The following is a 21,304-nucleotide window of genomic DNA, read 5'->3' as shown; positions in this document are numbered from 1 at the left end:
GTCCCTGATATTTAGAAATTTTATATCTTATTAAGTTAATTTACATGTTTTATCTCTCTTATTGGACTATAAGCTCCAAGTGGGCAAGAAATACATCTCATTCCAGGGCTTCTTAAACTGTTTTCACTCATGATCCCTTTTTCCCTGACATTTTTACATGATCCCAGGTATACATAAAATAGCTATACAAATCAAATATTTACTGATAATTAATCAGAATTTTGCAACCTCTATATTCAATTACAATACCCCTTAAGGGGTCACGAACCATAGTTGAAGAAGCCGTGTCTTATTCAAGTTCATGTACACTCAACTCTTAATTATCATGTATGTAATAGGTATTTATTAAATGCTCATTTAATTAAATTTGTAACAGAGACCAAATCCATTTGGGATGTCTCTAACACATTTAGCTAAATATGCTTAAATCTCCTTCCTTATACTTTATCCATTATCTATCAGATCCCTACTGTAGAATGAGAATATAAGGAATACAATCCAAAGATCTTCAGTTCAAGAAAGCAAAAACATATGTGACCTGGATAAAATCTTCCCCCTCCCAGTGTTTTTGTTTTGTTTTATTTTATTTTGTTTTGTTTTGGTGGGGAATGTCACTGAATAATAGAAATATCCTGGATATAGAGTGCAACTTAAGGTCTTATGAGGCTTATCCATAATCACATAATCAGTATGTGTCAGAGGCAGGACTTAAATCCAAAGGTCATTGCCTCTCTCACTGAGTATATTTAAACCAGTGTTTAAAAATAAGTATAAAAAATTTTTTAGCTTAAAGCTATGCATTCAACTATGTAGGGAATTCTCTGAATAGGAATTCCTTCCTCTTATACATATGGACAGCGTGATAGTGAGGACAATTGCCAGATACTAAGAGGTTAAGTGCTTTGCTCATGGTCACACAAGGCAGAATGCTTATTCTTTGTTGTTTTTCAGTTTTTACATCGCTTCAGTAGTTTAAAAAAAAAAAAAACGTAGCTTATGTTGAAATATTCATCAATAAAGGAAATACCTAATACACTATCTTCATGACTATAAATCTTGATATGGTGCTACTGACTTGATCTTTTCTCTAGTTCTACCTACTAGTGTTTCTAGTTCTTCAAAGGCAATATACCGAAAGAAAGATAAAATCCCCAAAAGAAATAAAAGTGATTGTATAGCTAAATTATTTTAAAAGAAAATATAAACATTCTAATGGATAATTCATAAATATCAATAATTACAGAATATTATGACAAAATATAATTAATAGCTTTGTAGTTTTATTTTGTGAAATTAAAATACAATGCAAGAATGTGTGATCTTCATTTCTTTGTTTTACTTATTAAAATGATATTCATTCAAAACTACCTAACACTCATATCTTAATTCCCCCAGACTTCATTCTCATACTTAATCTCTGTAGGATAAATTCTAATCTTGAGACTATTCCTATTATATCATTTTATAATAATCTCTGAAATTTCTCTGCGTTCTAGAAGTCTAAGAATAAAATGTTTTGACAGCTATCAATAATCTTAGATAAAGAGACTAGAGTACTTTGATGCTGGTAAACTAAATGGAATTTTTTTTTTTAATTTCTCTGCTGTGAAGAAATCCTTCAAGAGAAAAAAAACTGATTAAATTCAGACATTCTGGGGAAATTGTTTTATTTTATTTTGTTTTTAAATCTGGACCATCCAATGTTCTACCAAGCAACAAACACAATTGTCACTGATTAAATATTCAGTATCTGTTATAAATTGTATATTAGATTTAGATATCTTGTGTTACATTTATATGGCATGTTTATATTCAGGTAATAGGATATAACATAGCTTTACTATTTAAATGTTTATACAGTTTTATCTTTGTCTAGGTTATATCAGTAGTCATATCTATTTCCTCACATCCTTGGTTCAGAATACAATCAGAATATTCTGTGGGAAAAAATGTGATCTATTTTGTGATTCCATGTCCAGGGGAAAAAAATATGATTAGAAAAAGTGCCATAAACACACAAAGTATCTGAAAATTCAAATTATTAAGTGATGATTTGAGTCTATATTTTCATTATCCATGTAAACAATGCTTATCTTTTAATTTTTTACATGAGGAATCAATAAGCATCTGATTTTTTTCCAAGCTTGCCCTTCAATAAAAATTCAGTCTGAACTCTAGTTTACCATTACCAATAAAGCCAATTTGATTTATTGTTAAAAGGTGTACCATAATTACTGATTGATCAATAAAACAAAATAGATTGGGACAAAATGTCAGACATAATAAACTAATGGATGGCAACAGCTGCAAGAGACAACAGGGAAGAAAACTGGGACCAGTTCAGGAATGGTATTTTGGAATGTGTGTAATTGAACATTTGATATTTGGACCTTCTAACTTTGATGGGAGAGAACTATATTTCTCAGAAATATCACAGTTCGTAATCAAAAGAGAGATGCACCTCTTGATAGAAAAAAAAATAAATAAAAACATACCTGAGGGATAGTTTAATCAGTTTTACTGATTGAAAACAACAATCCTTGAGAAGAGTTTTGACAGGTTCCCCATATTACTGACTAGATAAGTGCACTGGTGCAAATGAAAGAATAGTAGAAAATAAATGAAAGGAACATTTAGATATAAAAGACCGAGGCATAGTTTATTTTTAGTAAACAGAGGCACAAGATAACATTATTTCAGGGTTTTCAATACAGCTTTTATTTGTATTATAATGCCAATGATTAGCTAAAATGTTTGGATATTCTAAATAAAATTACAACTTGCCCTAGTGTCTTTGAACAAAGTTAAATAATACTATTCTTTTGATCTCCCTATTATAACTTATATTTTGCCAAACTGAAAAGACACGGAACTTGGGTCCTTTCAACCATGAAAATTTGTATCCACCTTGTTATAACCAGTTGGAATATGATACCAATTATAGTACTGCAAATACAGCTCTCCTGTTTGATAAACTGATAAAATTTGAGAAACTCAGTTTCTCAGGATATGTATTCTTTCCCCTCACCATGCAGCAAAAAATTGTGTAATGGGGTATATTATGATTTATCACATATTGCTTGTGTGCTTCTGATTTCTTAAAATAAATAAAGCTGAGTATAGAATACAATTAATAGGTTTTGAGATTTAAATATTTTAGATTAAAAACCAATTGAATGATTTAATTTACTTCCAAATTCATGATGAACAAAATGAGCTTTATTTTGAAAGTGATAATTTGTACCATTTTGGTTATTATGTAGAAAACAATAACCAATTTCTTTTCTGCCAAAAACAGAGGAGGAGAAAATGAGTATATATTTACAAAAATGAGTTAGAATAAAAATAAAAGATAAATTAAAAACTCTAACAGTTATAATACTGAAATGGGATATAAAACAAGTTTAGGGAATAATTTTCTCTGGGGACGGGGACATCTTCTTCTTGGGATGGGCACAGTTTTAATTAATTTTTCACATTATGCTTCTAAAAAAACTAAAACTTATTTATGAGATTATTTGCTCATCTATTCTCTTATCTCATTCATACTGTGATGTCATTATTTACATCCTTCAGGGATCCAGCTGCATTAAAGATAAAAGAGGATATATCTGCAAGTATTCAAAATATTCATATTACCCCATAGGGCTAAAGATTTAAAAATTATAATTCTCCAATTTAAGAAATACAATTTCCCTTTTCTTATAATTTTCAGCCTGGTCAATCAGATTACAGCAAATTCAACAATGTCAGAAATCTATGTAAATATAAATTTGAATTTTACTTCTATAATTTTATTTCAATGTGACTTGAAGGGCTATACTAAATTTTAAGAAAACTTGACTTATCTCCATTTCTAGATCTGCTGCCTGAGGCAGAAATTTATTTTACCTTTGTAAGAAGCAAATTAACTGATCAAGGTTATGATTATATACTGTGTGTGAAACAGTAAGTAATAGTAAGACAGACCAAAGTATGTGTATGTGTTTAGGATTCAAGAGTATTTCTTCTGGCTTACTCATTAATAGATTTAACCCAGGTGCCTCACTAGATGCATCCCCCCCAAAATTTTTTTTCTGAAGACTTTGTCTCATTTCATTCTAACTTTCCCCAAAAGTTCAGGGCTTACATTTGAGGACCTGAGATGATAATAGGTGTCTTTAAAAGCTTCTGATCTTCAAATTCTGCTAAGTGACTTTAACTTTTGTTCTTCTCTCTTTGGCACTGGGACTTTAAAAAATTTCCAATAATCCCATTAGGGTCTGATTGGGCCTCCCAGGACTGCTCTGGGGCAGACAATTCTATCTTAACTTTACTGGGACTTAAAGAATGGGCTAGAATTATGCTGGTTTGGGGTTCCTTCTAAGATCTATATCACAAAATTGTTCTGAAGATTACATAAGATATATGGGTATTCAATTAAAAAATAATTGTGCCTCCCTATGCACTATTCTAGGCAGTGGGAAGATAACAATAAACTTATGAAATAGTCCTTGTCCTCAAGTATTCTCCTGGATTGTAATTAACTATCAATATTACTTTAGTTACCTATTCCACCATGAACAAGGTTGATCGGATAATTTAAGGAAAACTCTGATTACATCAAAATAGCTAATCATTCTCAAGGATTTAAATGTAAACTGAGTCTACTATCTTAATGGTAAACAGCTGCACAACAGAAAACAATATGTAATTAATATTTTCTAGAGAAAAAAATGCTGCTGCTTCTCTGTTCCCTATCTCTTTAAGTAAAAAAGGGCAGAATGCTAAGAGAAAATAAAAGATTTTTTCTTCTTATAATATCTAAATAAATTTTTCTTAGCTGTAGTATTTCTTTAAAAAAAAAAAAAGATTATCAGATGTGAATTATTCCACAGGGTGAGGGAGGGAGAGAAGGTATGCTCCTTTAATTTCTGAAATAATATTAGTTTATGCTACATTTTCTTTATGCCTTCATAATACCAGGAAGTGATTCAATTCATTTCAATAAAATATGATTAATTCCCTGATTCTATATAGAAAGGTAATGATTTTTCTGGTTTCCAATGTCCCACTAATCAAAACCCTTTTTTAGAAAATGATTACCTTCCAACAAACATAGCTCATATTAACACTCCAAGAAACATCAAGATGTTAAATAACTGAGCAGCAACTTAGCAACAAAAGCTGAAACATATGACCGAACATAACCTAAAAATATTTCTACTGAAATGCTTATGCAAATAAGATTCTGAATACCTTGTAAAAGCTCAAGCCCTTCTTACCTTTTGTCCAGGTCCAGGTTTTAGAATCAAGAATGTAATATTAATCCAGCAATCAATTTAGAGTACATTCCATTGTAATCTTGAAGAACTAAAAGGATCTACAGAGGCATTTCTACCATAGGATGTGTCCAGGTCAACTCTCCCCGGAACTCCTTGGCTCAAACTCAGTTTTCAGGCACTGCCCTTCTCAGTTAAGAGTTCCCATGGCCTTTCTTTTGTTCCCTGATGAGCAATCAGTGCTGAGGTTGGCTTACTAGTACAGTTGCCAGCACAGACTCGGTCTCTCTCAGCCACACACATACACATACACACATACACACACAGTTCTTTGCAATACCAAAGGAACGCCCCTGCCAAAGCTCAGACTTGTAGAACAGGCTGCACTTCTCTAGCTCCACCCATTACCATCTCTTCTTGTAGGTAATAATTTCCTGCTCAGAAAACTCTAAAATGAAAATCTGTAACCTTAATTTTTTTTATTGCTTACCATCCTAGTCATTTACATTATAAATCTTGGGGAAAAAAGGAAGGTGATACACAACATGACAGTATTCTAGATCAAAAGAAGATAAGAAAAATTACTGAGCAAACAGGAAGCAGTGCTAGTAAAAAAGGCTAACCCATTAGATCATCATCAACATTCTAGAAGAATATTTCAGATCTTTTCATATCTGGGCCATGATTGTTAGGGTTTTTTTTTTTTAGTTTTTTTTTTTTTATGGCATGTTGGAAAGTTTTTTTGTTTTTTTTTTTAATTTTGCCCAGTATTCTATGATTTTTCTTAGATATGAAAAATGAAAAATTTCCAAGGTCTCTTATATTTTTTATCATTATTTCAAAGTAGGTTGTCACATGCAAGTGACATTCTTTCGATTACCTTTTAGTGGTATTAGTTCTGTCCCATTCATTACCTATCTTAGAGTACCAACAAAGATACTAAGTTATCACCACACCCAGAAAGTTACTTCTTTGGAACATTTAGTGTTAATAATGCTTTTATTAATGCTGAAATTAGATGGCATGTAGCAGGAGCTTATCAAATGTTTACTGACTGTCTGAATTGTTCATTGACACTGAAACCCCCATTTTTAAGTTGCTATAGACTTCCACTAATGCTGCTTGGCTTTTAAAATAGACTTGTATGTTTGTTTGTTTTTTCCTTTCATTCTAGATCCGATTTTTCTTTTGCAGCAAGATAACTGTATAAATATGTATACATATATTGGATTTAACATATACTTTAACATATTTAATGTGTATTGGACAACCTGCCATCTGGGGAAGGGGTGGGGAGAAGGAGAGGAAAAGTTGAAACAGATGGTTTGCAAGGGTCAATGTTGAAAAATTATCCACCATGAATGTTTTGTAAATAAAAAGCTATAATAATAAAAAGAGAATTTTTTAAAAAAAAGGATTAAAGGGAAAACAAATAGACCTGTATATCCTAAATATACCTAGTCAAAGGATTATTGAATTTTTAAAAATCAATTGGAAGTATTCGGGCAAAGAGATAAACAATGGCTTACTTTGTTCCAGGAAATGTCTACTAAATATTAGTAATGTATTCTTTTTCAGGATGCAAACCCTGCCAAGATCATATTATACACAGTACCTTGCACAAAGTAGACAAAAAGTATTTTTCAAATTATATTTTGTCCTACTAAAAGCTTCTGTGGCAAAAGTGATTTGTTCTTTGCTTCCTTATACACACAATTCGGTTAGGTTAATAAAATGAAGAAATTTATGCAGGAGATAAAATGTCTTGCAAATAACCAACTGAACTAAAAAGAAATTATATTTCTAATAGTAGCTCATGTTCGTTTGTCTGTGGAGCAGTTGTAAAATTAGTTATACTGGCTGTCACCTGAAACCCAAAAACCTGAGATATGTGACAGATAAAATATCTTACTGTCAGATGGATTTCATTCAATTTATTAGTTCTATGTTTTGAAACAGATGCTTAGCGTATTTTATAGAATGAAAAAAGATCTCCTGACAATTTTCACATGGCCCTGAGATGTGGTGTTTTTGAAGAATTCAGAAAAAAAAATCACAGTAGAGAATGATTAGTCAGTCAATAAAGAATAATTGAAACTTTATTCTAACATCTAATATACCCTAGGAATGCTAAGTAATAGCAAAATAATTCTCTAGAAAGCAAGAGTCATTCAAAAGAAGAATGGTGATTAGAATCTATTACTAAGTAGGCAAAGGAATTAGTAAATATTTCAGGATTAGAAAATAAATAGTTCATTTAAAGTTATATTAATAACAGGGCAAACAAATATTTTAAATCTTAATATTTATTTATACTGAAGTTATACTTGCAAATCATATATCACAATTTATTAGCTGTATGTTCTTATATAAGGTAATTTAGCTAAATTTAGGTTTCCCTATCTGCAAAATGGTGATTATGTTGCATGACCTCTTTTCACAAGCTACAGTTGTGGGCAAATTATTTGGGACAAGTAATTATTTTTACATGATTCCATTTTGTGGCAGCATTTGTCCTGCAAGTGTATTTCTTCTGAATCTAGGATGACTTAGTGTCTGACAATGATCCAAACCAAACGTCTTCGTTTCCTCACCTTATATTTAATTTTCTGACAGCTGAAGGCTAGATTTCATGATATACACATGTCACATTACTCTTTTGTTTTTATTATTTATTTATTTATTTATTGCTGAGTTAATTGGGATTAAGTGACTTGCCCAGGATCACATAGCTAGGAAGTATTAAGTGTCTGAGACCAGATTTGAACTCTGGTCCTCCTGACTTCAGGGCTGGTGCTCTATCCACTGAGCTACCTAGCCGCCCCTTTTGTTTTGTTTTGTTTTTAAAGAACAGATTAACTTCAAGGAAGTATGTAAAAGTTTTAGCTATTGATAAGCACACTTCAATGGCTGTTAGTGATACCATAACTGCTATGGGTATGAGGAAGTCACATTTCAATATGACTAATTTCAAGAATTATGGCAAAAAATTAAGTGTTAAGAATTAGAAAACTATTGCTACCAAATGGCCTAATTATTCCTCTGAAAACAAACTAAGACCTTTATCATATGGGTGTTTTGATTTTCATGCAGTATATCAGAGAATTCAAAGTTTAAAAAACAACAGTGAAAAGACTGGGTGACGAGGGGAAAGCAGATGCTAACTATTACTATAAAGATTAAATGCTAGTGATAGGCAAGATAATACAAATACTGAAGTAAAAAAAATTTTACTGGTGAAACACTTTTCATTTAATGCTATAAAAACTATTGTTAATCTCAAATGAGCCTGATCTGTATAGTTTGATGATTTTTTTTTTTAATTAAACTTACAGTGGGCCTATAAGTCATCAATGAGGGAACAATAAACTATGATAAATATTCAGATTTGCCCACAAATAAAACTGTTTTAGAGCTAAAGAAATTCCTAAAAAGAGGGGAAATATTTTAATACACTCTTACACGTTGCTACATATCATTCAAGTTTAAGAAATTTATCTAAAACATGAAGATAATCATGCTTCAAAGGCCTAGGGACTCGTCTAACAAATCTTACTGAAAACCATGGTCAATAATTAAGGTTATATTTTAAAATATGGACTATTATAAAAAAAAAAGTATGACTGATATCCAAATGTGATAGAAATATGGCTTCATGACAATTTTTTGGGAAACAATCAGAGTTAAGTACTTGATCAGAACCCAATGCTTAGTAAATGTCTGAGCCTAAATTTAAATGCAGAGCTTTCTAATTCCAAGGCTAGTGTTCCATCCATTGTGCCACCCAGCTGCCCCAAATTAAGGAATATCTAGCAAAATTTTATTAATTCAATGCCCACTTGCATAAAGTAAATAATTGCATCAAAAGAATAGAATACTGCACAAACATTTTATATATAAAATGTTACAAGGCACATTAAATACAAATAAATTTAGTTATTTAGCTTAAGTTATTTTACTTAATTTAACATTCAATGAAATTTGTACACTACTGTCTACTACGAGAATAAAATAAGTTTACATAAGCAAGGTGTTACATAAAACAAAATGTAAATATATATTTTTAAATTTAAGATTTTATTATACAAGGCACTATTCAAAGTATTCCCCAAAAAATTCTTATACGTTAGGGTCAAACCTATTTATAGACCTATAAACCATTATGTAATAATAAAGAAAACAATAAATACAAAATGAAATAAATGAGCATATTAGTTTTCCTTTTCTGATATACTATGTATTCTCTTCAATTTATGTGATACATTTTTTTATGTTTTCTGAATATAGTTTCTTTTTCTTTTTCTAAGTCTTTATCGTGTTCTAAAAATAAGTACTACAAATGACTACTTATCTAATTCAATCTTAAAAATTAAAATACAACACACCTAGTTTGCCTTACAAGTGTTATATATTTCAAGTTTTTTCAGTATACTTACTAACATTGCTCTCTCCTCTACCATCTCTAAGTATTAGAAGCTATGACACTTTGAAAAGTCCACAAAAGCTTAATACCTAGTAGCCTCAGAGAGTATTACTTTACCATTAGTTCAAACAACCATAATAGAAGTTGTTTGCTTATTAAATATGTACTTCTTCAGGCCTGCAATTTTTGGGGGAAAGAATTTCTAACCAGACTGGGGTTTTATATATATATATGTATATATGTGTGTGTGTGTGTGTGTGTGTGTGTGTGTGTGTCTGGGATTATACGTATTTTTTTTCACATCAACCGTCACCTATATGTACAAAGAGGGAGGAAAAATACTTCCCAAACCTCTGCTTTGGGGTAAAAAATAGTCATTTTAATTTCATGGCATTCAGTTTCAATTATTTTGCTATAGTTCTTTCCATATATATTGTTGCAGTCATTGTGTATATTACTTTCTTGGTTCTCTTTATTTCACTTTGCACCAATTCATATGCCCATCCTTCTCTAAATTCCTGAAAATCATTATTCTTTATAGCATAGAAATAGTATATTACATCATATTAAAATTTGTTTAGTCATTTCTTTTACTAGTTTTTTGCTACCACAAGAAATGCTGGTATATATTTTTTGTGATACATTTTTTAAAGAACTATATAATCCATAACTTCCTCCTTTTGGTATAAAGGTGATGAACTACAGATATTGAATTTGTATATGTGGTCAAATACAGTTACTATGTCAGATGAGTTAACTTATGTGTTTTCTTTTGTGACATAGGAAACTACTATGGTAAGGAAGTAAGAAAGGAAGATATCCATTAAAAAGCAAGAAAAAAGCAAGGACATTGCTGTTCTTTCCTCCAATTTTCCTAAAAGTGACAAAAGAATACAGTTTTAAAAACCAGAAAAATCCCAATCACTATGCAAAGAAAACTTGGGAAAATTATAAATCAAGTGCAATCAATGTATGACATGACCAAGATCTGCATCATTTAACACAAATACATTAGTATTGATATATTTTATCTTATATTACTAATATTTCCCAATTTATTACTCATTTCTTTATCTCCCGAAGAATAATTCCCTATTCCTTATAGTGACGATAAAAGAGGAGAGGGAAATAGTTAAGTAAAACCAACCAATAAATCTAAAAAGTTTTGTACTATAAGCAGTTCTTCATACCTGTAGGTACCCACGTCTGTAAAAAAGAATAGAAGGTACCTTCTTTGGGGCCAACTTTGATCATTATCATTTTATAGCATTCAATTTATATTGTTTTGTATAGTTCTTTATATTTATATTATACTGTTTCCAGGTTCTTTTTTAATTTCCCTTTTCATCCATTCATATGTCTTCCTATGCATATTTCTTAACATTTCCTGTGTCTCATGGCACAATAATATTTGATTTTATTCATTTGTCTTAAGTGATTCCCTACCTGATGGGCAACTACTTCAAGTTCTTTGTTACTATAAAGGATAAAATGAGATAATATTTGTAAAGCTATCAACACAGTGCCTATACAAATGCTCATCTCCTTCCCCCAAGTCGAGTTTCTTTTCTACAAAAAAGGATGTAATGATTTCGAAATATACACCTATATGTGTTGCGTTTTTTAAAGTAGTCTCTTCATTTAAGTGGTAGAATTAATGATATTTAAAAAAAAAAAAAGATCTAAAGGTTTAAATAATTCCATTTTTAGAAGTAGAAGATATTATATTTCATATCTTTCTTAATATTCTCGAGATTTATAAAAAGTTGAAAAAATCAGTATTAACTACTTCAATCTTAAGTCTGGGGAAAAACTATACAACTTAACATTATAAAATGAGAATAAGGACCAATTTGCTATGCCTATTTCTAATATGATATTAGGTTAATAAATACTGAGATAAGTATTCCTAATTAACCTATACTCTAAGATGATTTTTTAGGCTTTCTAAGGAGCTGTACTCATTAAGTAAATGAGGAATCAGTAAACAGGTTAGCAATTGTGCTGGATACTGCCTATAAAATAGGTTAGCATTTTTGAATGATATGGTTTTTCAAGACTGCTATGGTTAGCAAACTCCCATTTCATCCTCTCCTACTTACTTAAGGGTCCTGAGCCAAAACAAAACCAAACAAAATACTCCACAAACCTTCCCTTACAACCATTCTCCTCCAATTTCTAAGTAATATCCAGGGGGGGTATGTTTCCATATACTCTGAGAATTTGAAAATTCAAATTATTATTTTTCTCTATATTTTCATTAGCCGTATGAAAATAATGCTTATCTTCTAATTTAGATATCATGAATAAATAAGCATCTGGCTCTATTTTTGTAAATGTGTACTTTATCAAAATAAATTCGGCCTGAACTCTTGTTTACTATTACCCATAAAATCAGTTTGATTAAAGTCAAAAGATATACTTTAATTATTCTTGATAGATCAATATATCTGAAACAATCTGGGGCATAGATGCCTAACATGCATAGCCTTTTAATAAACTGATAATAGTATAACATTCATTAAGAGACAACATGTAAAAAATGTAGGACCAATTCAGCGATGGTCTTTTGGAATGTGAACAACTGAATATTTGATATCAGGACCTTTTAATTCTGAAGGAAGAAACTAGGTTTCTGAAAACTATCACAATGCTTAATTAAAAGAATGAAAAAATAATGTCTCATAAAAAGCAAAAGTAAGCTTATGAGTTACACTGTTTTCACAGGTTTTTTCTTTATGTTAGTAATATATGTGGATAGTAGATGTGCTTGTGAGAAAATTTATAAATTTACAAAAACTGAAAAATCCTGTAGTGAATATTTTTACAAAAAAAACCCTAAATCTTCATATTCCATTATGTGGATTCATATAAAGGTTTAATTGCTTAAAATTTGGAATTATCTTCATAGGCTCTCTTTTTTTATCTGCTCCCAAACTCATAGTTATATTGACAGAAGCAGCAGTCTATAAGCCCTAATTTGAAAGTCAGATTCCTCTAAGCAAGTTATCAGATACTACTTGCTGTGGGTTGAATTCAAGACAATTTTCCATGAAGAACAGAAGTAAAAAATGAAAATTGTCATGTTACTAATATGGGGTGGGGGGGAGGGGAGGAGAGACAGCTAAAGTCAAGAAGATATTCTGAAGTTCTAGAGAAATAATTGTTTTGAAACAATAATGGAAACAAAAATGATCTATATAAGTGTAAATGATCTATAAAAGTGGATACATGACAAACTAAGAAGTTTGAGAAGGAATTATTTAAAGAAAGATGAGCTGATTCATCGCTTTTTGAACTTGTTTTTGGAGATGTGCGAATATTTCATCAGCTATACCTAAAACTTAAATAATTAACTAAAACAACAACTTCAACTACTTATGAGCCTACTACAGAATATGTGTGAGTTTAAGATGCATTCTTTCTACAGTTTTACAAAAACCATTTCAATTAATTTGGTTTTTTTATTTATTCCAAAGAGATAGCACAAAATCTCTTAAGAATATCAAAAAATCATATATATAAAGCACTCAACTTTATAGAGATATAAACAGATATATGGATAAATATAAGTAGGTAGACATTGAAAGGACATATATGTAAATAAACATAATACAAAGTGATGAAAGTAAATAAAATGTTTCCAGTTCTTCTTGTAAAGCAACTATTTTGTGGGATGATAAGTCAAAAGTTGAAGAAATTATTTTTTTTAATAGTTTGGGATTAGAGGAAATCTGTTCTCTTTTAATGAGTCAGGGAAAGTTCTTCCAAAGGTCTAAAGCATATACTCAATCTGCCTCTTCTGAGAAATATAGAGTGTACATCTTTGACATTTTATTTCCTGACCACTTTCCTAAAATAATATAGGGTACAAATGTTCTATTTGTGTAAAGTAAAATTTATAAGAAGAGGACTAGATTGTAAGAAAAGTGTACATATTCATTAACCCATTTCTTCAAAAGACCAAATACAGTGTGTTAATATAACAGTAGATTGGGACAGCTAGGTGGCGCAATGGATAGAATACTGGTCTAAAGTCAGGAGAACTTGATCTCAAATCTGACCTCAGATACTTACTACTTATGTTACCCTGGACAAGTCCCCACCCGCTTCCCCCCCACAAAAAAAAAAAAAAAAAAAAAAAAAGGCCTTATATTAAACCGTGGCTTTCTTTTGAGATGTGATCATGGTGATGAGATCCTCCAACTAAACAATAGCAGTGTTTGGTTTTTAGTCGTCTTCATTTACAGAGTTTCAGAAGACTTTTCCCCAGAAGACTAAACTTCCAGGACAGGCTGGACTTGGCTTTCCAAATGTTCCATCAAATCTCAAACCTATATAAACACTTCTCTCTTAAACTCAAAAGAATTGTTTATTTTTCTGAATACTAAGGTTACCAGTAAAAATAAAAATCTGTTATTATAGTTTCTGGAAATATGTCTTAGAAATCATAGAATAATTATCCATTTTGAAAAATGTGGAATGGGAATGTATCAGCAAGTCAAGGATCTTGACACCTATGTAATAGGTGTGGAAACTGCCCTTACAAATGCTAATGCAATCTTTCTATATGTAATAGGTTTAAAGAATTATCTGAGATTCTGATCCTTATTCAAAAGCAACATTTAAAGCAAAATAGCCAATATCAAGCCAATACAATATAACCCTAAGTCATGACATAAGAAAGGTTTTGTGTGGTAATTTATATGGCAATCTGAAAATTGCAAGTCAATCTTTTCTTCCTCCTCTCTTTAACTCCCCAATACCAGCCTTAGTTAGGTAATCATTGTCTCACATATAAATAAAATTTAATTGGTCTTCTTAACTCTACCTTTTTCTTTTCACTAGACCCTTCATACATATACTAGACTAAGGTTCCTGAGGACAGGAAACTTGTCTTTCTATATTTTTTCACCTAGAAAATTAATAGGCATTCAATATATGACTCTAGGGCAAAATACTGAGAGTTATGCTAGATGATAAGGGAGATAAATGGATAAATGGCTAGACTTAAAGAGTCATTAATAATTTGATGCCAACTTAGGAGAAAGTCTCCTTGGAAGAAAAGTCCCAGGGATATATGATGGCCTGCACTGCTTAATATTTTAATCAGTGACTTGAACAAAGGCACACATGACATATATATATAACACAAAACTGAGGGATATACACTGGATGATGATCGGAATTCAAAATTGACATCTAAAGTTTAGAACATTAACTTTAATATGAAGAATTTTAATAGAGATAAGTATAAAGTCTTACATTAGGATAAAAAATTAACTTCACAAGATGAGAGAGGCATGACCAGGTAGTTTGTTTGAAAAGAATTAGGGGGTTTATTAGACAGAAAGCTTGAAATTTATCAATAATATGCTAGGGAAGCCAAAAATAAACTGATTGAAGATATCCTAAAAGTCTAAGTGTATTTTAAAACTTGAAGAGTTTAAAAGAGTTTGGGGATGCCCTGTATTATTATAGACTATAATAAAAAGGCATAGTATTTGGGACTCTGGAGTTTACAATATTGCTTTACTTTCCATATATGGATTCATACATATAGAATAATTTAGTTCTGGGCACAGAATGTTTGGGAGGAACATTGATGATCTGGAGGGCATCCATAAAAGGGCAAGTAGGATAGTGAAGGACCCCACAACCATGTTAGATGATGATTAAAGAAATTGAGGATGTTCAGTTTTAAGAACAGAACCCTCAAATTTTAGAAATGGGTTGGACCTCATCAATCATACAATCCAAACCAAACATGAAAAGAATCTTCACTATCACCTAACCAAAATGTGGTCATCTCATTAGCTCTAAGACTTCCAGGTAGTAAGAATCTGCCACCTCTTGAGGCTCTCCATTCCATGCTGGGATAACCTTAATGTATTCATGACACCAAATTTTCATTTACCTCGGCAACTTTCATTCACTGCTTACGGGTCTTCCCTTTGGCCCTAAATAAAACAGGTATACTCTCTCCCTCCCTCACATGACAACTCTTGAGATACTACTCTTGTCTAAATATGCCCAGTTCTTTCAAACATCCTTCGTATAACATGGACTCAAAGCTTTTTATCATCCTGGTGATTGCTAAATGTCAGCATGAGCTAATCAAGAACAACAGGTCACGCCAGAAAGAACCTACACTGGAATCCTAGCTCTTATATTTAGTAAAACCTTGAGCAAATGATTTATTTTTATGTTTAAGTTTCTTCTACAGCAACATGCTATCTGAGCTTCCTTCAAGTTCTAAGTCCATATTCTCTGTACAAAAACTGCCTGGAAACTTAAGAGATAAAAAAGATTAAAAATCAAATAATCGCTGCCTTCAAAGACTTTATATGCTACTAGGAAAAATAAAACCTGTATGCAGATAGGAAAATATACTATATATGTCAAGCAAATGCAAAGTGATTTCTTGCTGGCAAAGGGACAACACTAACAATGGTTGAGGGAAGGAGGAAAGATCCCTTGTAGAACTTGTAGAAAACGTGTAGAGAACCTGGCCCCTTAGCTGAGCTTTGAAGGAAACTTAAACAGGCTGATGTTTAAGTTAGCTAAATTATAGACATAAAAAAGAATGAAAACATCAAGCATTTCCCCTTAAAGTTTGATCAAGTCAGTAAGTCAAATAAACAAGTTTATCTTTTTATGTTCCACACAGTTTTGAGTGAGGGGGGATATAAAGAAATGCAAAACACTCTCTGCTCTCGAGGAGCTCATAACTTTTTTTGGGGGGAGGAGGGAGGATGCTGAAGCAATTGGTGTTAAGTGACTTGCCCAAGGTCACACAGCTAAGAAATGTTAAGTTTTTGAGGCCAGATTTGAACCAAGGTCTGTCTGGAAGAGCTCACAACTTAATGGGGAAAACAACATACACACAACAAAAAAAAAAATACACAAAGGATAAAGTGCAGATAATCCCACAGGAAAGGTAGAGAAGTTTTAAGAGGACTGGGAATAGCTTCTTACACAGAATGTGTGATTTTAACAGACTTGAAGGAAGTCAGGGAAGCTATATGAGAAGAAGAAATAACAGGTATGAAGGACAGCTAGTGAAAATACTTCAAATTAGGAGACTAAGTTTGATGTATGAGAAAAAGAAAGAATGGATTTAAAAGTAAATAGTGAGGAGGAAGGTATAAGAATAATGAAAAGCTATGAATAAGCTATTGAAGGGCTATAAATGACAAAATTTTATATTTCATCTAGACACAGTCTAGAACAGATCTTTGCAAAAACTGTGTGTAATCAGAATCTCTCAAGTTGTGTGTAAAGCAATGACCAAAATTACTGAATATTTTTCTTTTTTCTTTTTAATTCTTCTTTTTTAATGTATTTTATTTAATTAAAGTTTTTTAATTTCAAAACATATGCATGGAGAATTTTTCAGCATTAACCCTTGCAAAATTTTGTGTTTCAATTTCCTCCCTCTTCCTCCTACCCCCTCCCCCAGATGGCAAGTAATCCAATGTGTGTTAAACAAATATTCAATATATGTTTGCATATTTATGCAATTATCTTGTTGCACAAGAAAAATCAAATCAAAAAGGAAAAACTGAGAAAGAAAATAAAATGCAAGCAAACAACAAAAAGGAGAAAAATTGCAAGCAAAAAATTTTTCATTTATGAAAATGCTATGTTGCGATCCATACTCAGTTCCCACAGTCCTTTCTCCGGGAGTAGATGGCTTTCTTCATCCTAAGATCATTGGAAGTCTTGAATCATCTCATTGTTGAAAAGAGCAATGTCTATCAAAATTGATCATAGTATAATCTTGTTGCCATGTACAATGATCTCCTGGTTCTTTCTCAATTCACTTAGCATCAGTTCATGTAAGTGTCTCCAGGCCTCTCTGAAATCATCCTGCCAATCATTTCTTATAGAACAATTATATTTCATAACACTGAATATTTTTATATTTTCTTTCCTTTTTTGTGCAAAATTTCCACTAAATTGTTTTTTTCCTGAGGTAATTGGGGTTAACTGACTTTCCCAGGGTCACACAGCTAGGAAATATTAAGTGTCTGAGGTCACACTTGAACTCAAGTCCTCCTGACATCAGGACCAGTGTTTTATTGGCACCATCTAGCTGCCCCTCAATCAAATTTTTTAAATGAAAAATGTTCAAATCAAAGTCAATAAATATAAGAATCAAGACAATCCCACTGAAAGTAAAGGGAACATATCAATTACTTAATAGAATAAGGAATGTTTAAAGGAATAAATAAGACCAAATTTGAGATGACTTATATTGAATCTCAAAGTGGAAACAGTCTGACCAAAGTATTTAATTAGGGCTCAATGAGATATACCTTATGTCATTCTACTTTTGGTTTTAAATATCTGAACGTAAATTGAGAAACCTAGAAATAAAAAGGAAGTTAAAAGAATTTATAACTTAAAAGGATAACATCTATTATATTTGTCAAAGTCATTGATCTTAGTAAGTACAGTACACATTCCACTCAATACAGAAATAGAAATGAAGGTAAAGGGAGAAATAAGAGGAATAGCATATTTAAAAGAGGGATTAGTAATAAGCAAAAAAAAAATCTTAAAGACAGGAAAAAAAGTAAAGTAGAAGAGAACAAAATGGAGAAAAATAAACAATTAAAACCATAAACATGAACATGAATAGGAAAAAACACTCAGTAAACAGAAGAGCAATATGGACTAGAAAGCAGAATCCAACAATACAGCATTTGTTAAAAACATATAATGAAAAATTGTACACAGAATCAAAACAGAGTGAAGCAAAATCTATTATGCTTCACTTGTAATAAATAAATAAAAAAAAAAGACAGGTAGAAGTCACGATCTCAGACAAGGCACCATAAAAATAGATTTAATTAAAAGATATAAACAGGAAAACTACATCTTCCTGAAATATGCCAGAGAAAATGAATTAATATCATTGCTAAATATATGTACACCAAATGGCACAGCAGCTAAATACTTTAAGGAAAAAATAATTGAATTAAAGGGAAAAATTCACAATAAAACTCTAACAGTTTGGGGGCTGTAGTTTATTCCTCCCAAACCTTTAAAAACAAATAAGAAACAGTGAAGAATTGGAAATAATTTTAGAAATGTAAGATAATAATAAAACTTTGAAAATTCCTGAATAAGAGCACAAAAAGCACATATATGATAAATAGTCAAAAGCTATGAACAGACAATTTTTAGATGAAGAAATTAAAATCATTTCTAGTTATATGAAACTTTCAGACAGTACTATTATTCTTATGTTTTCTCTTCATGATCTGTTGTCCAGAACGGTTGTTTTTCTTATGAAATGTTTTATATTCTCTTCTACTTTTATATTCTTTACCTTTTATTTAGCTCTTTACTGGATTCCCCTTGCCCTATTCTATTTCTTCTTTAAGAGTCTGGATCTTCTTTTCTAGTTGGTTGACTTTTTTTTCATAATCTTCATATTTTTCTTGGATGGATTAGTTTTTCCTCAATTTCTCTCATTTGATTTTTAAGTCTTTTTTTCAACTCTATAACTTTTTCCTGGGCAGGTAACCATTTAATATTACTCTTTAGAGTAGAAGCAGCTTTTTTTAAAAAGCATTTTCCATCTAAAGTTTATTGGGATTGCCTTGGATCACTGAACCTCTGAGAAGAAACAAGTCTGTCATAGTTGATCATCATGCAATCTTACTGTTATTATATATAATGTGTTACTGGTTCTGTTTCTTTTACTCAGCATCAGTCCATGAAAAATTTTCCAGGCCTTTCTAAAATGAGTTTATTCATTATCTTTACAGAATAATAATATTCTATTTTAAATAATAGTTTTTTTTTATTTTCAAAATACATGCAAAGACAGTTTTCAACATTCAGCCTTGCAAAACCTTGTGCTCCAATTTTTTCCCTCCTTCCCCCCACCTCCTCTAGAAAGCAAGTAATCCAATATATGTTAAACATATGCAATTCTTCTCAATATATTTCCACATTTACCATAAAGAAAAAGAAAAATCAGGTCAAAAAGGAAAAAAGGGGAAAAAAGGAAAAAAAGCAAGCAAACAACAAAAAAGGTGAATACTATGTTGTGATCTACATTCAGTCCCCATGGTCCTCTTTCTGGATGCAGATGGTTCTTTCCATCGCAAGTCTATTGGAACTGGCCTGAATCACCTCATCATTGAAAAGGGCCATGTCCATCAGAATTGATCACTATATAAATCTTCTTGTTGCCGGGTACAATGATCTCCTGGTTCTGCTTATTTTACTTAGCATCAGTTCATGTTAAGTTTCTCCAGGCCTCTCTCAAATCATCCTCCTGATCGTTTCTTATAAGACAATAATTTTCCCTAACATTTCATATACTATAATTTATCCCATATATGACATAACTTATTCAGCCATTCTCCAACTGATGGGCATCCACTCAGTTTCCAGTTCCTTGCCACTACAAAAAGGGCTGCTGCAAACATTTTTGCACATACATTTGTCCTTTTCCTTTTTTTATGATCTCTTTGGGATACAGGCCCAGTAGAGACACTGTTGGATCAAAGGGTAGGTACAGTTTTATAGCCCTTTGGGCAAAGTTTCAAATTGCTCTCTAGAATGGTTGGATCAGTTCACAATTCCACCAACAATGTATTAGTGTCCCAGTTTTCCCACATCTCTGTTGGAATCTTTACAAACTGTTAAGTCATTAGAGTTGATAGAGACAATAATTAACTAATTTAGCGTGGTCCAGTATGATTGATCTGATCCTACAAGGAGATGTTATGGGCCAGAAGAAACAAGGTACTAAGTAGAACTGATAGACAATAATGCTTGTATTCACACCTTTAGAGAGCTCATATAAGGAATAAGTATTTAAGTACTCATTGGAGTTCACAAGTATGGGAGATTCACAAAGTTAACTGTGTAACTTTGTGAATTCACACCTCCCTTGAAGCTCTTAGGGCCAGAGAGCACTCTGAGAGAAAACCCATAATCCCACTCTCTCTCATATCCCAAAATCCCACTCTTGGAGAAGGAGCTTATGCTCCTAGAGCTTCAGGGAGCCAATCAAAGGAGTTACTTTGGAACATTCCCAGGGGTTAGAGAGGATCACTCTGGGAGGAAGCCCACAAGCCCTCTCTCGGAGGCAAGAGAGATTCATTCCATTTTCCACTTGTCTGGTTGGAGGCTAAAGGACAAACCTTTGGATTTGGAGACATTCAGAGGGAGATCTTGGAACCAAGCAGAAAGATAGGCCTCTAAGAAAAACTAACCGGGCTATATTGGAGAAAATAAAAGATCAGAACTTTTAGCACCTCACTGCATTTGGGTGATTATTACTTGGAATGGAAACTAAGGCTGCCTCCAGATAAGCTCCCCAAGAAACCTGCTCCCAGAGAGAACCATTATATTATTTTAAAGAAGAAAAACACCACACATCTCCGCCAACATTTGTCATTATCTTTTCTTGTCATCTCAATCTGGAAGGTACATAGCGTTACCTCAGAGTTCTTTTAATTTGCATTTCGCTAATTAATAGTGATTTATATTTTTATATGACTAGAAATGGCTTTAATTTCTTCATCTGAAAATTGTCTGTTCATATCCCTTTGACCATTTCTCAAATAGGGAATGACGTGTATTCTTATAA

The 21,304-nt window shown here is 31.8% G+C and overlaps 1 protein-coding gene across 5 annotated transcripts in view; it reads right to left on the bottom strand.

Annotated features, from left to right (window-relative positions):
* The window catches only part of ARHGAP32 (Rho GTPase activating protein 32), a 368,512-nt gene that overhangs the window by 72,489 nt on the left and 274,719 nt on the right, over positions 1-21,304 (bottom strand). Inside the window, exon 1 of one of the 5 annotated variants that reach the window (XM_031960909.1) lies at positions 5,265-5,967. The exons of the other annotated variants lie outside the window; for them this stretch is intronic. The gene's annotated coding sequence lies outside the window, so the exon portion shown is untranslated. Of the gene's footprint in view, positions 1-5,264; positions 5,968-21,304 lie in introns of those variants that run through there. 5 annotated transcript variants of the gene reach the window in all.

Source organism: Sarcophilus harrisii, chromosome 3, assembly GCF_902635505.1.
Source record: "Sarcophilus harrisii chromosome 3, mSarHar1.11, whole genome shotgun sequence".
NCBI classification, from domain to species: domain Eukaryota; kingdom Metazoa; phylum Chordata; class Mammalia; order Dasyuromorphia; family Dasyuridae; genus Sarcophilus; species Sarcophilus harrisii.
The sequence above is the reverse complement of the archived record's forward strand: the minus strand, read 5'-3'. Positions and strand labels throughout refer to the sequence as shown.